Source organism: Anastrepha ludens, chromosome 6 (assembly GCF_028408465.1).
Source record: "Anastrepha ludens isolate Willacy chromosome 6, idAnaLude1.1, whole genome shotgun sequence".
NCBI classification, from domain to species: Eukaryota; Metazoa; Arthropoda; class Insecta; order Diptera; family Tephritidae; genus Anastrepha; species Anastrepha ludens.
In genome coordinates, this window is record NC_071502.1 from 78,628,109 (window position 1) to 78,647,977 (window position 19,869).

Here is a 19,869-nt window from a genome sequence, read left to right on the forward strand (position 1 = left end):
CTTCTGAGCTATTTAATGAACTAAGTTCTCATTACTAGAGTGAAGCCAATAATAAAAAGCAATAGGTACATCTGGAAAAACTAACAATGTTTTACCCCATTCATAAGAAATGTAATTACGATGTTAGCGCCATTACGCGCGCGCTATAAGACTTCGTAATATCAAATATGTGAAAGGCGCTTCAGCGCTATTCGAAACTAAACAAGGTTCTAGATAGGTCAACTAACTTGCGTGCAAGTACTTCAAGTTGATGTTAGAAAATGTAATTTTTTTATAATGGGAAGCGCCCTTAATTTCTGCATTACAATATTCTTTTGAAAAATATTATTTTTGTTCGGGAAAAAATGTGAAATAAATTGTAAAAAGATTTTGGGTAAGGATTCTGTGTACGAGTATTAAAATTCTGTATGTAAATTTATTTCGCCCCTATCCTGTATTTTTTTAAAGTAGTGTAAAGACAAAAATGTATGTTGTGCTTTTAATGAAAAAATGAGTATTTAATAAAGACTTAAGACTAGTGAAAACATTTGGAAATTACATACATACACTTGCGGGCAAAATAATAGAATCGCTATATTTTGAATAGTTTCTGACTACATTTATTTCATTTCTTTTTTTTAATTTACATATTTTTCTCTAAAAATATAGCTTATTTTACAACAAATATCAAAGCCAAAGTTTCAAACTTTGTAGAAGGTCTATAAAAAATCGCGAAAGTTGATCAATTTAACATAATAAAGTTCAAGTTCTCGACCGCATCTTACTTTCGGATAATCCAAGGGTCGCCTCATTTTTTGCGCCAGCGTCCAAGCTGCTGCGACCTACAATAGGGTGAGTGTGGTGAGAGACTTATGAAGTATGATTTTTGTTCGTCAGCTCCATTGACTTTGCTTCCAAAATATGATATAATAAAACATTAAATTTCATTTCAACTATTAGCGCATGAAGCCTCCGGTTCGAAGTATTCTCCACAATAACAGTATTTTCATAAATTTTAATCATATTTTAGCACAAATTCACTTAATTGATAACGTGTAAAAAAAATAATCAAAAATGCCATTCAAACTCACAATCGAACAGCAAAAAAGAGACTCGCTCGTATGGATACACTTTCACCTTCGCTTTATGCGGTGCGTCACTGGCAACGTGTTCATAATTTACGATAACACAAACAGCAACAACACTCACATACATACCAAAAAGTCGCTTTATCGGAGAGTATGTTTCTCAACTCTTTCTTTCAGTTACTTACAGATAATTTGAATCAAAGATGGAAATGAAAAAATCGAAGAGGAAAAAGGGCGGGAATAGGCAATGAAAAGGGAAAATGTGCTAAATGTATTTAATGGTATGAAATACTAAATATAACTGACTGGAGTCACAGCAGACAGTGATAAAGCCACTAGGCTACTTAGTGCTATAAAAGCAACAACAGAGCGCAGATGGTGGCGGAGAGGCGAAGAAGAAAATGAAGTTTTCATGTTGGTGTTAAGCGTTAAGCCAGACTCAGACAAGTCGTTGTTGTGGCTATTGAATGTAACAAATTGGTGTCCGATTACACAAGGAGAATTTTTATTAGCTTTTGTATATTACATCGGATGTTGCCGTAAATCATAGTAAAGTTATGAAATTTACATAGGAAAGTAATTACCAAGACCATGATTAAGTGGAAAAATAACACGAAATGAAAATGAAAGTTTTTGGTGCGATAAGCGTTGAAAGAATTTTGGTATTATGTGGAGATATAGCGAGACACGCGCACGCTATGTTTGTGCTCCGTGCATTTCTAAATGTGGGAAAGAAGCAAAAAATTCGTTGAAAAAAAAGGTGCCACAAAAAATGGCGGGTGGTGTACTCAAGTGAAAGGCAATTGGAAGGTATTATGTAGAAATTATACAAACATGATCTGAGAAGGTGCTAATTTTGCGAAAATTAGCTAAAATATGCATAGTTATGCTAAAAAATAAAAACGACTTCTAAAAATGAGTATTTTTAGTATTGCTATCTATTTGCCATTAAATGCCTTGGAAGGGTGGATCTTTTTAAAAGGTAATATAATAATGGCAGTTGAACGAATTGTACAAAGAACTTATAGTGGGTTTAATTTTAATACTTGGTAGACCCGTGTAACACTTCTGTAACAAACCTTAAAAAATCCCTCAAGAAAACTTCTAAGTAATTCTTTTTTTTAATGTAATAAAATATTTTAGTTACTTTATACAAAATTAGCATTTCTGTGACACACTATTGGTAGAATTAGTATGCAGATCGCCAATAGGCGCAAGTTTGAGAATGCGCAATTAAATGTGAATGTGCAATGTGTATTGTGATAATATTTTGTGTGGTGTATTATTATGTTACACTAAATAAAATCATTGTTTTAAAGCTTTATAATCCTCATCACATTTGATGTTTTAACTCATTTTGACGGTAATGCCACACCAAAATATGAGTTATACGAGGGGTGCCTTTTATATGTCTGGATTAGAGAACAAAAACAAATTTTAATCATCGAAACTCACTTTACTGTTTTTCAAAATATTCTCCATGAAGATCTATACACTTTTGCATGCGTTTGAACCAATTGTCGAAGCACTTTTGCCACTCTGAATGAGGTACCTCCAAAACATGCATTCTAAATACCGCAACCGCTTCTTCAGGTGTCGAAAAACGTTGACCTCTCAGTTTGTTTTTTACGTACGGGAATAAAAAGAAGTCATTCGGTGCCAAGTCAGGACTACACGGCGGATGACCCATTAATTCAATGTTTTGGGTGCTCAAAAATGCAGTTGTTTGAGCCGATGTGTGAGAGCTCGCATTGTCCTGGTGAAGAGTGATCCGTCTTTGGCGATTGGTTTTCCTAATTTCTTGGAAGACAACTGGCAAACAAATGGTTGTGTACAAGTACCACTCAGAATTTACTGTTCTGCGTTGTTCTAGTGGTACGGTTGCGACATGTCCAGTTTTTCCGAAAAAACAGGCGACCATTTGCTTGGAAGTGCTTCGTGCGCGAACAACTTTTGTTGGATTTGGCTCATCTTGAAACACCCATACAGTCGACTGCTGTTTACTTTCGGGCTCATACGCGTAAATCCATGATTCATTACCTGCCACGATGTCGTAGACGTGTTTCGAAGCCCCGCGATCGTATTTTTTGAGCATTTCCTTCGACCAATCGACACGAGCCTTTTTTTGAGCGATTGACAAATTGTGTGGGATCCAACGCGAACAAATTTTTTTGACAGTCAAATCTTTATGCAATATTGAATGTATGCTGGTCCCACTAATGCCTAAGATTGTCTCAATCTCACGATAGGTCAGATTACGATCTTGCAATATCAGTTCGCGCACAGCATCAATGGTTTTCGGAACAACAACTGATTTTGGACGACCTTCACGAAATTCGTCTTGGAGTGAACTACGACCACGATTGAATTCACCATACCATCGATAAGCACTGGTCCTTGATGGAGCTTCATCGCCAAAAAATGAATTAAGTTTATCCATGCAATGTTGCTGAGTTAATCCACGTCGAAAGTTGTAAAAAATAATCGCGCGAAAATGTTCACGATTTAATTCCATTTTTGGACACAAATAGCGCTGGTATTTCAAAACGTTCTGAGTACGTAAAAGCCAAACTATGTCAAACTTTGCAATACAGCTGTCAGTTGCCAGATTGCAACACCAGGGTTGCCAAATCCCGAAATATAAAAGGCACCCCTCAAATTACAAAATAATTAATTTTTTTCACATTTTTATAGTTTTGGATTCCAAGTGGTTAAAATGTATAAACTTTTGCCGAAACTATCGCAGAGTTGCAGATAATGTTACACGGAAGTTCCGGTTTTTTAATAAAAATCGCATAAAGTGTAGAGTTGTGCCTGTATTTCAAATATATATAAATTCAAAACAGTCACACAGAAAAGAACTTCAAATACCAATTCAAAAAAATACAAGCATATGTATATATTAGTTATTTGGCCAAGCTCTTCTCCAATTTGTGGTGTTTTCCACCAGTAGAACAGTTTTCCCATGGCAGAAATAAATCGAAAGTTTGCCATTGCTTCTCGAGGGGTGGCCGCTTTTAGAAACAACTTTTTTATGCTTTGGTGTTTCATGGCCATAGTGAGTTTCGATATCGGACGCTACCGAAAGGTAGTGACGCATAGACCCATTAGAAATATCTATTAAAGAAAAAAAAACTTTGTATTTAAAATTGATAAGCCATTATAAAAATATTCATAAATTCCATTCTCTGACCACAAATAAATTTGGACTGTACAAAGAAAAACTTACGCAAAAACTATTTTCATACATATGAACGTTTGTATACATTTTGTAAGTTACGAAGAAAATGAGTTGATAAGAAAATGCGAGATTTTTATTTTATGAGCACATTCACCTTTGCGCATAGTCGCGCACACGCACAATAAAGTAACAGTAAAACATTCGAGAGCAAATGCCAAGTTGAACGGCAGCGAATAGCCTGTACATTAACTCGTAAGTATGTATGTGTCAATATTCACCATCAATGAGCCGTATAAATATTCAATTCCCGAGTAAATCCAATATAAGAAATGAATTAATCTTTCATCACTTTAATTAATACTTTACAGTTTTATTTATAATTAATCGGCTCAATAATTAATCAGGTAATCACGGAAGTAGACAAATTTTATTTTTTCAATGAACCAAATCTGAAATAGTGGTTGATATTTATTTCCTCATGAAAGCGTTTAGATTTGGATAAACTATTTTTATTGCCATGGTCTTATAGAATATTGATTTGGCATGAACAGGCCTCTTTAAATAAATCGATTGTATTCTAATGCCATTCGACCTGTTCTACCTCTGAATCTTGCTTTACTTGGTTACGTTAGTAGTTTAAAATGGAATATTATAAATTCGTCATTATCGCATTATCAAATTAATGGATATTCAAATGAAAAAAGGAATAAATTATATTCGTATATGTATGCCTGCTGTTGCATCCTTTTTCACCTGCAAATAAAATCATAAAATCAGCTGTTTGGCGATGTCAGTTTAATAAAGCAAGAGAATTTTAATAATATGTTGTATAGCTGATTTCTAGGTAAAAGAAAAACATACAGGGTTACCAGGACAGTCTACAATAAGGGTAGTCCAAACTCAGTGAAGGAACAGCTCAACAGGGCAGTATTCAATCCAGAAGCATAGTCCTCCTTGCTACTTTAGATGTAAGGAACGCTTTCCGGTTCAAAATTCCGGCATACCTATAGAGCATAATGCGGAATTACTTACGAGACCGCAAACTCGTTTATCAAAGCGCAGAGGGTTCTCGTTGTATATACGTCACATCCGGAACGGCACAAGGATCAATTATCGGTCCGACTTGTGGAACATTAGTTATGACGAGATACTCAATATAGAAGTGCCCCATAGTACCTTTCTAATCGGATACACAGATGACTACTGCCATCGTGGAAAACTTAACCAAGTAATGATACGAACACAAATATGGCTAGATTCACGTGGCCTCAAATTAGTCATTGAGAAAATGGAGCTAATACTTTTAACTAAAAAGCACAGCCCGTTAGAAGTTAGCATGCAAATATGCTCAAATACGCTAACCACAAAAAAGGTTTTAAAGTACCCTAGCATAACAGAAAGCCGCTAAGATGGCATCCCTACTCAGTAGATGATGGTAAACATAGGGGGTCCAACCCAAACGAAGCGGGAAATAATGATGGCTATCACGCTCTCCGTTCCCTTATACGCTCTTAGCTCTTACATTGTTGCAACGAGAGTTGTGCCCACCTATCGCCTAGTATCAGGGCCAGCGGTTCAATACCGATAGACTACAAGCTTTTGAGAGGAAAAAGATATGGGCATTAAAGAAGAAGGGAATGAAAGAAACAAAACTGCAGTGCCCGAAATAAGGGATGGAACTCTAAGGCTATGGCAAGACCGCTATATTAACGAAACACGCGGCAGATGGGCGGCTAGGCTAATAAAAGACGTCGCCACATGATACAGCAGGAACTTTGGTGAGGCCAATTTTTATACAACCAAATGTTTTCGGGGAACGGATATTTTCAGAAATACCTGTTCAAAATTCGGAAAAGTGAACACCCCACAGGCATATACGGGGATGCTACCGAAGATTACGCTGAGCACAAATTCTTCCAATGCATACGTTCGGAACAAGAACTTCGAACGTTAGAGAATCCAGTTGGTCATATAACCCCTGAAAATGTAATCGACAAGATGCTAAGCAGCGAGGAAACGTGGGAGATCATCAGTGATTTCGCGGGAAAAATTCTCCTGATGAAAAGGCAGGACCTGGACGAAGGCAGGAAGGAAGATGGAACGTTACTCTGAAGTAATGCGAGGTGGAATTTTTTACTCTCTGGGCATAGCATTGCTGCAACCGGAGCTTTGATGATGCATCAGGCAATTTAAACTGCCTCATCAGGCAAAAAAAAAGTTAAATCATAAGGATGTACTGCAAAATCTTGCTATGAAAATTAGAGATCACATATTTGTGTACGAGTATCTACAATACCATAACTTGTTCGATCTTTATTAAACTGAATCATTTTTATAAGAATTCCTTATTTGTCAATATGATTGAATTAATAGAAATAGTAGATTTAAATACTACTTCGGTTAGGTCAGACCCCATTCAACTAAACTTATCTTAACTTAACTAAATTTAATTTAACTTATGAAATTGGAATCGATTACTCAACAAGGCAATTATTTATTTTTATCATCACATTTTTTCACCTGTTTGTTACATCTGTTCAACAGTTGGACATCAAATAAATTATTTAAAGGAAAATTTCTATTTGAAGAATTATACAATCGAAGGTAGGGCAAGGCCGCTTCTCTCAAAGTTAAGTATTAACTAACCGCTAACATAGAGTTCCTTAAGTATAACAGCTTGGGTTAAATGTTAAGTTAAGTTAAGTTACTTAAATTACATCTAAACTAGCTGAGCTCTTAATAAGCACCATTTGAAAAAAAAAAACTCTAGACCTTCCTTGGCCATAAAGATAGCAACGAGTTCAGGCGCATTGTTTCAAATACCTTTGAAAAATTCCTCAATTCAATTGATGTATGGGCTTGTTAGTATGTCTAAATAATAGTTTGCGAACTACCATATGAATGTGCGTATGTATATGTTTCAGTGCTTCTATTCAGACTTGTACCTATAAACAAAAGATGAAATGCAAGCTACTGGGTTTTAAATTAGAATCTGTGACAATGCCAAAAGTGTACAAAACGGTAAATAAATGGGTACATACATATAAAGGGTGCTTTCTTAGAGGCGGTTACTATAAATTAAAATTTGCAAAATTGTTTTTAGTGGCAGCCGATTTGAATGCTTTTAGATGTTTTAGTGGACTTGGCGATTCGTCATGAATTGACCCCCACGGAGCAACATTTGAGCGATTAAATGTTAAGTGAGATAGATATTTTAGACATTAACCTACATTTTTCTGAAAATAGATTTATTTGTGTACATTTAAGAAGTAAACTGGATAAATATTTAAATTTAAAATTACATTAACATTTCTCTATATTTATTTTAGTTTGATAGAATGAAAACCATTACCCCTCGAATAAAAAATTATGAAAAAAAGTTTTCCCCAAAAAAATTGTTTTTAATTACAAACATATATCTTAGGTAGGTAGGTAAGATGGCAAGAGTACCCCAGGTATGCTACAAGTAGCACTTACGTGCCGTTTTGATACCATAGAGTGGGCCACTACCTGTGAAAGGATTAATGGAGGAGATAAGACCGTCTACAGCCATCCAGTGTTGTTGATGTAGCGGAGGAGAGAAAAGGGATCTAGGCTGGAGAATTTCGTCAAGTCATCCCCAAAGGGAACGCTGAGGAATCTCAAGCGCCTAGCCGCCAAAGCCGGACATCTGCAGAGAAAGTGTACCACAGTCTCTTTCTCTGTAGGATCCCCACAGCTTCTGCAATTGGGGGTTGTACGGAATTCCAAGCTTCTCCGCGTGAGTGCCGATCACCCAGTGGCCAGTGATCACCGCGATGAGTTTGGAAATTGAATGGCGGGGGGTTCCCATCACCTTAAGCGTTCTGTTTATGTCGTATTGAGGCCACAGTGCTTTTGAAATGGCACACGATGAGACAGACCTCCATCTGTCTTGCGCTACATATATCTTAGTAAGCTAAAATGTTTAATGGATAAAAAGAATCAAAGATATTTCACATAACAAATTTCAAAATATTTTCAGTTTACTTATTGTTACACGAGTATTGAAGCAAATTGTTTGTTTCATTGTTCAAATCATTGAGTACTCGGAAGTTAGTATTTGATGTATACTGCGAAAAACGTGTGAGAATTGGTCCTCCAGATTACCAAATGCTCAAAATATTATTCAAACATTAATGCCATACAATTATTTGACAAATAGAGCCGATTCCGTGGGTATTAAAAAAATGTATCTGTGTTTTATTTTCATTTAAGCTCCTGTGCTTAAGTTTCTCTAAAAGTACCCTTTATACGTGTATATATGTATGTAATTATTTACCTAGGCGTATAAATATCTATTGAATGCCATAGGTATTTACATAAATTGTGCATTAATCAAAGACAAAAACAAAAAATTTCTTTGAGTGAATATGTAATTATGTAAATTAATGAATATGGAGCAAATCGGGTTCACTGGTCAACAGAAATTGGAATTGTTAAACCTTAAAAGATAATGGACTATTTTTATAGCGCTACAGTCAAATCCATTTTTGGATAATGGGTGCGTGGAGTAGCAAAATTGCCGACAATCGTCACGAGGCTTTTACCTATTGACAAAGTCAGGGTTGGGTGTTGTTTGTATACTGGAAATTAAATCAAATCTGCAGCAGGTGGCCTATGAATTGTACTTTTCCTAAAAATACTTCATAATGCAGGTCTTTTCCGATAAACAAATTAAGATTAACGATTTGGAAGCTAACATTTAAGGCTTTATACAAAAATTTGATCGGATGGTTTTTGTATGACGCTGGAAGCTAATAAGGAAAAATATTGAAAACGATTCATAGATTTTTTATGTGATCTTTGAAAAAAGTTCTATACCTCCAAAACTACACTAAATTTTTAAATTTTAATAATGAGCTGAAGTCGAATGGATTTTGTTAATGGTATGACAAAATCAAGGTTATATACACATTCTTATTTGACCATAAAATAGCAAATTTTACTTTTTAAAACTCTATAAATTTAATTATTCAAAGACAGTAAAGTTTGAGGAAAAAAAATTACACCGGAAAGCACGGAAAAAGTAGTAATGAAAAATGCATTTTCTTTTTTCTTAGGCCGATAATTATTGAACTAACAATTCAGAGAAGCAACTAAGTTCTAACAATTGTACGTTGATCCATTACACCGCAAAGTGGTGTAAGAATGCTTTTAAAAATCAATAAAAGAAAAAAATCAAGCTTTCAACTGAGAATAATTAAAAAAGTAAAACATTTCGTAATTGAAAAAAATTTAAATTTTACTTAGTTACAATTCGAAGAAAAAAATACTCGTACAAAAAAAAAATCAAAATTTTGAAAATCTATTTTTCTCGGTAACCACTCAATATTTGCTCTCACTTTTGTCCAATTTATGCTACTGGATTGCATAACCGGATCCTTTTACTTTTGCTTAGTTCATTAGAATAATTTTACACGTAGCTTATCTGGGTTCTAGACCATTGAAAAGTTATTTTAAACAAATTACTCAAAAAATCTATTGTCTATTCGTTTATCCATAAGAGGTGTGTTCAAAAAGTACCGCAAATTTTGAATTTTCGCGGGTTACGTATATTCGAATTTCGATTTTTTTGTGGCAATATGTTGGTACTCATGTCTTTCACTCATGCCGACGAGTTCGGCCATTTTGAATGTACAGTTAATTGCTGACAGCTGCTTTGCTTGCTCGTCTTCGATTTTTACCTATTCAAAAAAATAGATCAAGAACCTATATCAAATTTTGTGTGAAAAACGAGATTAAGTGCGCGGATGCATTCCGAATGTTGACTGTGTCATACGGAGAAGCTCCTGTGGACCAAGCAACGTTTATCGGTGCCACAAAATGTTCTCAGAAGGTCGAGAAGATGTGAACGACGAAAAGCGTGCCAGACGCCCGAGCACTTCAACAGACGAAAAAATTAATGAAGTGAAGAAAATGGTATTGCGCAATCATCGAATCACCGTTAGAGAAGTTACTGAGGACCTAGACATATCGATAGGCTCGTGCCATTCGAATTTTTTCAATGGTTTGGGAATGAGACGGGTCGCCGCAAAATTCGTACCAAAACTGCTCAATTTCAACCAAAAGCAACATCGCATGTCCGCGACGACCCAAATTTGCTCCAGAGGGTCTTAACTGGTGACGTGGGTTTATGGTAATGACGTGGAAACCAAAGCTCAGTCATCTCAGTCAAGACCAAAAAAGCGCGCCAAGTTCGGTCGAATATAAAAGTTTTGCTTACCGTTTTCTTCGATTGCAGGGGCGTTGTACATCATGAGTTCTTGGCACAGGAAAAAACGATCACTAAGGAATAATACCTGCAAGTTAAACGCCCGGATTTTTGGAAGAACAAAAATTGGCTCTTGCATCACGATAACGCGCGACTTTTTGGCCAAAAACAACACACTAATGATGCCGCAGCCACCGTATTCCCCAGATCTGGCCCCCTGTGACTTTTTCTTGTTCCCGAAACTGAAGAGACCCATGAAAGGTCGAGGCTAAGCTACGATTGACGAGATAAAGTCGGCATCGAAGGAGGAGCTGAACAAGATAAAAAAAAAATTATTTTTGAAGTGCTTCGAAGATTGGAAAAAACGTTGGCACAAGTGCATAATATCTCATGGGGATTAATTTGAAGGGGACAAAATAGATATTAATGAATTAATAAATAATTTTTGAAAAACACAAAATTCTCGATACTTTTTGAACACACCTCGTTTTGTACGTGTGTGTATTGTGACTAATCTAAATTCAATAATTACTTTCATTGTATTTTCAACACTTCTAATTTGGCGAATAAATATCACGGTTGAGAGAATACAGAATGGTGCGCTTAACGTGGTAAGGCTATATAGAACCAGGTGTTATTTAAAAAGTGGCTACATTGACAAAAGCTAACTTTTAATCTGTTTGCTTTACAAAAGTTCGCAATTTTCACACGTTGTCCTTAGTTTTCTCTCACAGTGCATCTAAAATTACATCAGAGCAAAATTACTCTTAAAAATCCAAATAAGTCTGGGTAAATTTATATTCGGCCGCCGTAGCCGAATGGGTTGGTGCCTGACTACCATTCGGAATTCACAGAGAGAACGTAGGTTCGAATCTTGGGGAAACACCAAATTTAAGAATAAGATTTTTCTAATAGCGGTCGCCACTCGACAGGCAATGGCAAACCTCCGAGTGTATTTCTGCCATGAAAAAGCTCTTCATAAAAAATATCTGCCGATCGGAGTCGGCTTGAAACTGTAGGTCCCTCCATTTATAGAACAACATCAAGACGCATACCACAAATAGGAGGAGGTGCTCGGCCAAACACCCAAAAAGGGTGTACGCGCCAATTATCTATATATATAAATTTATATCCTGCATAACATTCTTGGATAAAGACGATGCTAGAAAAATTCACATTCGTAACAGCGGTGACAGCTTCGCCTGCTATATTACGCTGAGCAAAGTACGCAAGTATTCATTAATAATTGTTTCTTATTTGCATTTATGCAAAACAACTATAACAAAAATGGCTATAAAAAGAAGTCAAACTTCCAAATAAACATCGACTGCATCAAAAACAAATCTAGCAATATGTGAAAACGCTTGCCAGTAACTTGCTACTCTTGTAGAACAAACGTTCTAGCTGTTTCCATGGTCAACTATGTATGTACATTAGGATGGAGTGTAAACATTTTATGACTTGATCTTTCTTCTCTGCATTTTAAATAATAGCGAAAAATTCCAAGAACAACATATTTAATTATTACCATGTAATATTAAAACCAGAATACACATATATTTCCAATTCTTCATTCTTACTTAAAAATTTCGTTGTTTTAAAAAGGCCGAAGACTTTCTCGTCATGAACAGGAGATCGCCCCTATCTTATAAACAGCAGTTAGCGCATCGCACGTTCCAAGGCGAATCACCAGTTGTTTTATCATCTGATTTGTGCCTTATTAAAAAAAAAAAATAAATAATTGGCGCGTACACTTCTGTTAGGTGTTTGGCCGAGCTCCTCCTCCTATTTGTGGTGTGCGTCTTGATGTTGTTCCACAAATGGATGGAGGGACCTATTATCAACCATAAATACCCTTGTCGGCAACATATGTAAATTGCGGGCGCAAATAGTGGCCATTTTCACAATAATCATTCACTTGGTTTTAAGAGGCGAACAATATTGTTTAAACATGTAAGTTATTTAGTACTAATAAATAATAAATAAATTTAGTATTTAATAAATAACATTGAAAATCGCAGCTAATTCCATTTTCTTTTATTAAGTGAGTAAAATTTAAATAAAGCTCAAAGTGAAAAAATTCGAATTTTTCGGACAAAAGCGTTGTAAGGAGCGTAATGGGAGTGTGTTGCAGAGCTTTGCTAACGATTGACGTTGGAGACTGTTCCTCCAGTAAAAAGGAGTCCGAATCGAGATATTATGATATTATTTGGGTATTTCACAGATTAATAATTGCATAATTTATACATTTTTCAAATAAAATCGTAATTGTTTCTCAAGAATCGCTGGCCAACTCATCTGAAGATGAACCATAATTTGAGATTGACAAGTTAACTTCGTATAAAGAGTGTTATTTAGCTATAAGAAAGGTAAAAGTTTTCCTTTATATCACAACTATCTCGAAGGTGTTGAATTGGTTACTGATCTTCGAATACAACTCCCAGATATTGAAATAAAAGCAAAAACTCGCCAAGCTAAAATTTCTTACTTTTTTAAATCTATTTGAATAGCAAAATTGTATAGCAAAATTCGTATTTTCACATTTATCGTATTGTAGTTCTCAATATTAATGAAAATCCTGTTTATTTGTGCAAATATCTAGTATATACAGTATGTGTTAGAAGAAAAGAACCGGTTTTTCCCCTTAACTTCAAGATATATTTCGTTCTGCTCTTTGCTGCATAATACTCTCACTCAAGGACTACGACTCCAGTGCTAACTCAGGTTAGTGTCGTGCGAAACTTTCCTGTAAACGCAACCAAACAAAAATGAGTGAAAAGTAGGTGAAGCGTTTCAAGGCGGTATTTTTATGCACGCATTCGAAAGGGCCGTAATTATCTTACGCCATAAACTGAAGTATTAAAGTTATTATATATATTATCAAAACAACATTGAAAATAGTGCATTCTTGTTGTAGGTTTAGGTGTGCAATTTCACTAGTAGTACAAGTTACGTATTGCAAATTAATGGGCCGAATGTTGATTTGCTAAAAACACATGAATTTATTTTATTTATAATAAAAATGGTTTTCCATATTTATAATAAATATTAAATTATTCTAAAGCCCCAGTTCTAGATTGTCGAAACTCTATCTAAACTATCATAAAATTCACCAAATACCTGTGATGATTTACAATTCATTAGACCAGCCACAATACGTAATCGGTAGTATTCGTTGCTCCAATCCATAAGAAGGACAATCCTGCAATCTGTGCCAATTACCGCGGGATTAGTCCTCTAAATATCGCCTATAAGGTTCTAGCTAGTGTATTGTGTGGAAGGCTGAAGCCAACCGTCAACCAACTGATTGGACCTTATCAGTGTGGCTTTAGACCTGGAAAGTCTACCATCGACCAAATATTTACAATACACCAAATCTTGGAAAAGACCCATGAAAGGAGAATCGACACACGCCCTCTTTTCGATGATTTCAAAGCTGCATTCGACAGTACGGTAAGGAGTTACCTGTATGTCGCGATGTTTGAATTTGGTATCCCCGCAAAACTAATACTGCTATGCAAGGTGACGTTGTTCAATACGAGCAGCGGCGTCAGAATTGAGAAGGACCTCTCCGAGCCGTTTGATACCAAACGAGGTTTCAGATAGGGTGACTCGCTGTCGTATGACTTCTTTAACCTGATGTTGGAGAGGATGGTACGAGCCGCAGAACTTAATCGCTCATGCACAACATTTTATAAGAGCGTACAATTGTTGGCGCATGCCGATGATATTGACATCATCAGCCTTAACAACCGCGCTGTTAGTTCTGCCTTCTCCAAACTGGATAAAGAAGCAAAAACGAAGTACGTCCTGTCATCAAACAATGAGTCGGCGCACTCGCATATCGGCACCCACGTCACTGTTGACAGTTATGGTTTCGAGGTTGCAAAAGACTTCGTATATTTAGGAACCAGCATCAACACCGATAACAATGCCAGCGTTGAAATCCAATGTAGAATCTCTCTTGCCAATAAATGCTACTTTGCACTAAGTAGGCAATTGAGTAGTGAAGTCCACTCTCGACTAACGAAAACAACACTCTACAAGACTCCCATCATGCCCGTCCCTAAATATGGCGCAGAAGCGTGAACGATGACAACATCCGATGAGGCGTGCCGTAGAGAAAGATTTTGTGGAAGATTTTTTGGTCTTTGCACATTGGGTCAATGGTACCAGCTGGTGGTAGCAGAGGAAGGCCACCTTCGCGTTGAAAAGATCAGGTGAAGAAGACTTCGCATCACTTGGTGTGTCCAACTGGCCTCAGTTAGCACGAGAAAAAAACGACTGGCGTGCTTTGTTAAACTCGGCCAAAATCGCATAAGCGGTTATCGCGCCAATTAAGAAGAAGTGTTCGTTGCTCGGTACATTCTAGTGATGCCAATCCTGGGTTATCGATCTTATATATGAACAATTCCACGATTTTCGAAACTTAATTTTTAATTCTTTATGAAGTTTATGTAATGGAGACTACTGTTTCTGCGGCAGTAGATTCGTAAGTATATACAAAAGCCGTTAGTCCCCCCTTATACGCACCCAAACAGCTTTTCATCATATTCGAATTTAATCCAATATACTCTGTACTTTATAGTCCCACAAATGGCATTTTCGTTGTATAACGATTTTTGTTTGCACCCTTTTCCCACCTACCTATTTCACAGTTGCAATTAATTTTCTGACAGTACTGTAGTCTTTATTCACAACCGTACACACCCCATACAATGAACCGTACACACCCCATCAAATGAAGTAGAAGCAAATGACCATAAGGCTGTTCTGTGACTTGATGGGGGGAAAAAAATAAGAACATGGAGAGAATGTTGAAATAATGATTCGAAAGACAATTTCTTTGCAGAGTATGTATGTTCAAGAATCTAAAAAAAATAATCTTTTAATTATGTTTGCTTGATTTACCCTACATGAAGCGATTTTTTACAACGTATTTGCATACAATGTACATATTTGCTTTGCTGACTGGATGATCTTCTTATCAGTTGTGATAAGTAAAATATTTTTTGTAAGCAACAACTTAGCTTGACTCATTAGATTGATTTACTGGCACGTTTGTATGTAGGTATGTATGTACATATGTATGTTTGGACATAGTCAATCACAGCAAATGCTATTGTGATGCTTAATCATTTGCAAACGACGACAGTAATAACATTGGGAGATTGGAATTAAATTGTTATTTTCTTAATTCAGTTCAAAATCAGGTTGAGCGAAAAGATTCCCTGGCACGTTAATGTACATATTTGCGTATATAGTTCCGTTTTTCAAACGTGCATATCTGTTAATGTACGGGGGTCGTTTGAATAGTCTGTGCGAAAATAAAACCTACTTAATTATTTGGGATAAACCTTTTTATTTTTCGATATAGTCTCCTTGACTAATTTTTCGGCATAGTCTCCTTTTATACGGGGTGTAGGGCAGATCGCCTCCGCGTGGTGCACCCTGGGTAGCGCTAAATGATCTGCGGCCTCAACGGCCTTCCTGAACGATGACGGATGCACTTCCTCCTCCTATTTGAGATATGCATCTTGATGTTCTTCCACAAATGGAGGGACTACAGTTTCAAGCCGACTCCGAACGGCAAATATTTTTATGAGGAGCTTTTTCATGGCAGAAATACAATCGGAGGTTTGACATTGGCTGCCGAGGGACGACCGCTATTAGAAAAATGGTTTTCTTAATTTTGGTGTTTCACCCGTGTTTTCAATAGTGAAGGTAAAAAGGAATATTTCTTAACAGTTTACAGTTATTGCAGGTTATCTTGAAATAAGGAAATATGGTGCGGATACAAATAGCCTTGGATACGCTACTGGGCTTATTTCCCTGCATATTGGCTGGTCTATGGCATCAGTCTTCGATTTTAGATAAAAAAAACTGAAGTAGAAATCTTAATGTGATTTTTTTGTGCTAGTATATAAATTTACTTCCCTTTGCACTGTCACCATTACATCAGTGTCTGCCAGATATTCATTTGCAGTGATGTGTAAAATTCGACTTTATCATAGAGTGCAATAAGAGCTCTGTATTTATCCTAATTCGAAACAAACTGTGTTCCATTAACAATAAAATAACTTAACATACGAAGAAGTTTCCAAATGTATGTATGCATAAAATGAATTTTGTGCACTAAAGCTGATCATAAGATTGGCAGAATCATCAGAAAACCCAAAAAAGTGCTTAAGCTTTTTGGAACAAAGATAATATTTACCAAATCAATCGCCTTAGAGAAATCCCGATGGCAAAGAAAAGATGGATCACCGTTGTCCAACTGCAGCCTTATATTATCAAGTAATTTTTATCATATCCGTAGAGCAGCTATACTTAGGTCTAAATCCAAACTGCGATGGGGAAAATAAATTATATTCCTGGATAAATGATGGCATTTGCTTTTCCATCAGCGACTCGCACAACTTTGGAAAGGCTGGTGAAATGCTTACAGAGCTATAATCACTAGAACTTGTAGCATAGCTCTTTTTGGTTACAGAGATGATGATAGCCCTTTTCCACTCTATTTGAAAACATGAAGTTGTGAAGCAGTGCTTCATAATATTGGTTAGAGTGCTTGAAATGATAGCACAAGCTTCACAAATATCCATCGTCTCCAATGGAATTCGACTTGATACCCTTACAGATATCAAAACTTCTGATTCCGATATCCTGAACTCTAATTTAAACGAAAGTGCTAATAAAATTTAGAGCTGGAGAATTATTGCTGCTTTTGCAGGCGCTAGTAAAATAGTAATTAAGGATTTCAGGGCAAATTCACTTCAGACTTAAATTTTCCATTTGCATTATGGTTTTTTAAATTACGCCATACGCGTGTTCAAAAAATAAGGCGGGCTACGTACATTCGACTTTTGATTATTATTATTTTTTACTCATATGTTGGTTCAGTCGTCTCAAAGATTTGTTCACGGTTTTAGCAATACATCATGTTTGTGTTCGGCGTTTTCTGCTATCGACTTTTGGCTCCTCGACTCTTCCATCGGGATGATTGGGCTTTGGTTTCGATGTTATAACCATATACTATACCATATAACCATCATAGAAAAATGGCTATCCGGATCTCGTCTGAAAAGTCCGTTCAATAGAATAAAACTGATTATTTTTTCGTGCTTACTCAACTTTACTATGACTGATCATACCAATCACGGTTGAATTTTAAATATAAAAACAACAATTACCAATATAGATATACATACAAGTATATGTATGCATGTAGGTGTGCAAAATCACCATAAATCATTCCAGCATACAATAAATTATTTTGAAACAATAAGTGAAAGACATAATTAGCAGAAAAATGCTGTTACGAATCAATGTTGCGAACCCGCCACACCAGTACCACACATGACTAATATTGTTTTAACTCAATCGAATTAAATATTTTATGAAACTATTTTGGTACACAGCAAACAATGATCGTTTAAAGCATTTCGTATTGCAATTCAGAAATTATACCTTGACATGTAAATTGGATTGTCACACCTGCCACCGGGCACCGGAATGAGCTAACATATTTGTTTGTACTATGGATATTCAGAAGTGAAAAGTAAAAGTTGTAGTCGTATATCAACTATAGTACATAGGCGCACTAATATAATTTGGCATAAGGGATCAGCACAAGAGATCTGACGAAACTTTGTTGATGGTTTGAAAGAAGTAGTAGGACTAAAATTATCAGACGAAATATTGAAATTTACTTGAACTCAAGGGAATCTATGTAATGTGGACAGACTATAGAAGGTGTACTTATTTATGAAATCTTTCATTTTATTTATTTATTTATTGATTGCTCCGATTGCTCTTGCAGACTAAGCATTAGCTAAACAAATTTAAGCAAATTTAGTTTAAAGCTACTTATTTCTAAGCTAAAATTTAGATCTTCCACATATTGTTCTTCCACGGGTAATCGCATTTTAATTACGGCTAAAACCTCGTTCAGAGATGTTAATTAAAATGTTTGTGTTAACAAAAAACTAGCATAGTTTACAAAAACAGTGGGCCTTAAGTATGTGTAAGTACAAATTTTAGTTTTTCACAATTTGATTATAAATATATATATATATGTATGTATATAATTGACGTAACATCTACTACTAACTGTTTAGGCGAGCTCTTCCTTCAATGTGTGATGTGCGTTGCTCCACAAATGGAGGACCTACAGCGTTTTGCCACCTCTGAATGGCAGACAGTTTTATTTGAGAAGCATTTTCAATGCAAAAGTGCCCTCAGAGGTTTGCTATTGCCTGTCGAGATGCGATAATTATAGTGTATAGTATGACACTAGTAAAAGAATAACAGGGTTAAAGCAATGGATTCTAGTATGGAGGATTAGTGTCTCGGCGATTAGAAAGTTAATTTAATTCAGGAGGGTGTTAAAATTTTTCACCCATTTGCAATTTATTATGGTAAATCGGCATGTGATCCTTAAATATTAGATATTATTCCTAACACATAAATGGCACTAGTCTTATTGAATTCACCTCTTTTTCAGTTAGTACTAATCTTAAAATGGCATTAGCTAAATTTTCATGATATTCTATTCAATAGTTCGTGAGTTATTGTGCTAAGAGTGACGCAACTTTTGTTATTTTCAAAACAATGGATCACAAAGAACTTCGCGTTTTATTAAACTGTTCCTTGATGGCGAGAAATACCGTTCAGTCGAAGCAATGGCTTGAAAAGTGTTATGGAGACTCCGCTCCATAAGAAACAACAATAAAACGATGGTCTGCTGACTTCAAACGTAGAGACACCGATGATTCACAACGCAGAGGACGTCAAAAATGAGGCGGTAATACCAGAAAACATAAAAAAAATCCACAAAACCGTTTTGAATGGTCGAAAGGTGAAGTTGCGTGAGTTAGCTGACATCGTAAAGCTTTCTAAGGGACGTTGGCTTTATATTGCAAAAGCATTTGACTATGAGAAAGCTCCGTTCAAAGTGGGTGACGCGTTCGCTCACTGCTTTGTTTCATCAAGACAACACACCGTGTCAGAAGTCATTCAAAACAATGGCAAAACTACATGAATTGAACTTGAATTGCTCCCACTTCCACCGTATTCGCCAGATTTGGTTCCCAGTTCCCAGCGGGTACTGCACCTAAACAGAATGAAAACAGAGAATGAAAAGGTTGTCGCTTAAACTGAATCCTATTTTGAGGCAAAAGATAAATTGTTCCACTAAAGTCGTATTGAAATGTTAGAGCGGTGCTGGAATGACTGCGCTGTCCTTGATGGAAAGTACGTTGATGAGTTAAGCTAATTTTGAACAAAAAAAGTATGTCTTCTTTGTTAGGCCCGGGATTTTTTAGGCCATGTGTTATGTATGTATGTGTTGTGTTCACCAGTTCATTGGGAAAATAGCGCGTTGTGGA

The 19,869-nt window shown here is 36.1% G+C and overlaps 1 protein-coding gene across 3 annotated transcripts in view; it reads right to left on the reverse strand.

The window, feature by feature from the left end:
- Window positions 1–19,869, reverse strand: part of LOC128865970 (sphingomyelin phosphodiesterase) — a 66,160-nt gene that overhangs the window by 43,395 nt on the left and 2,896 nt on the right. The window lies entirely within an intron of this gene.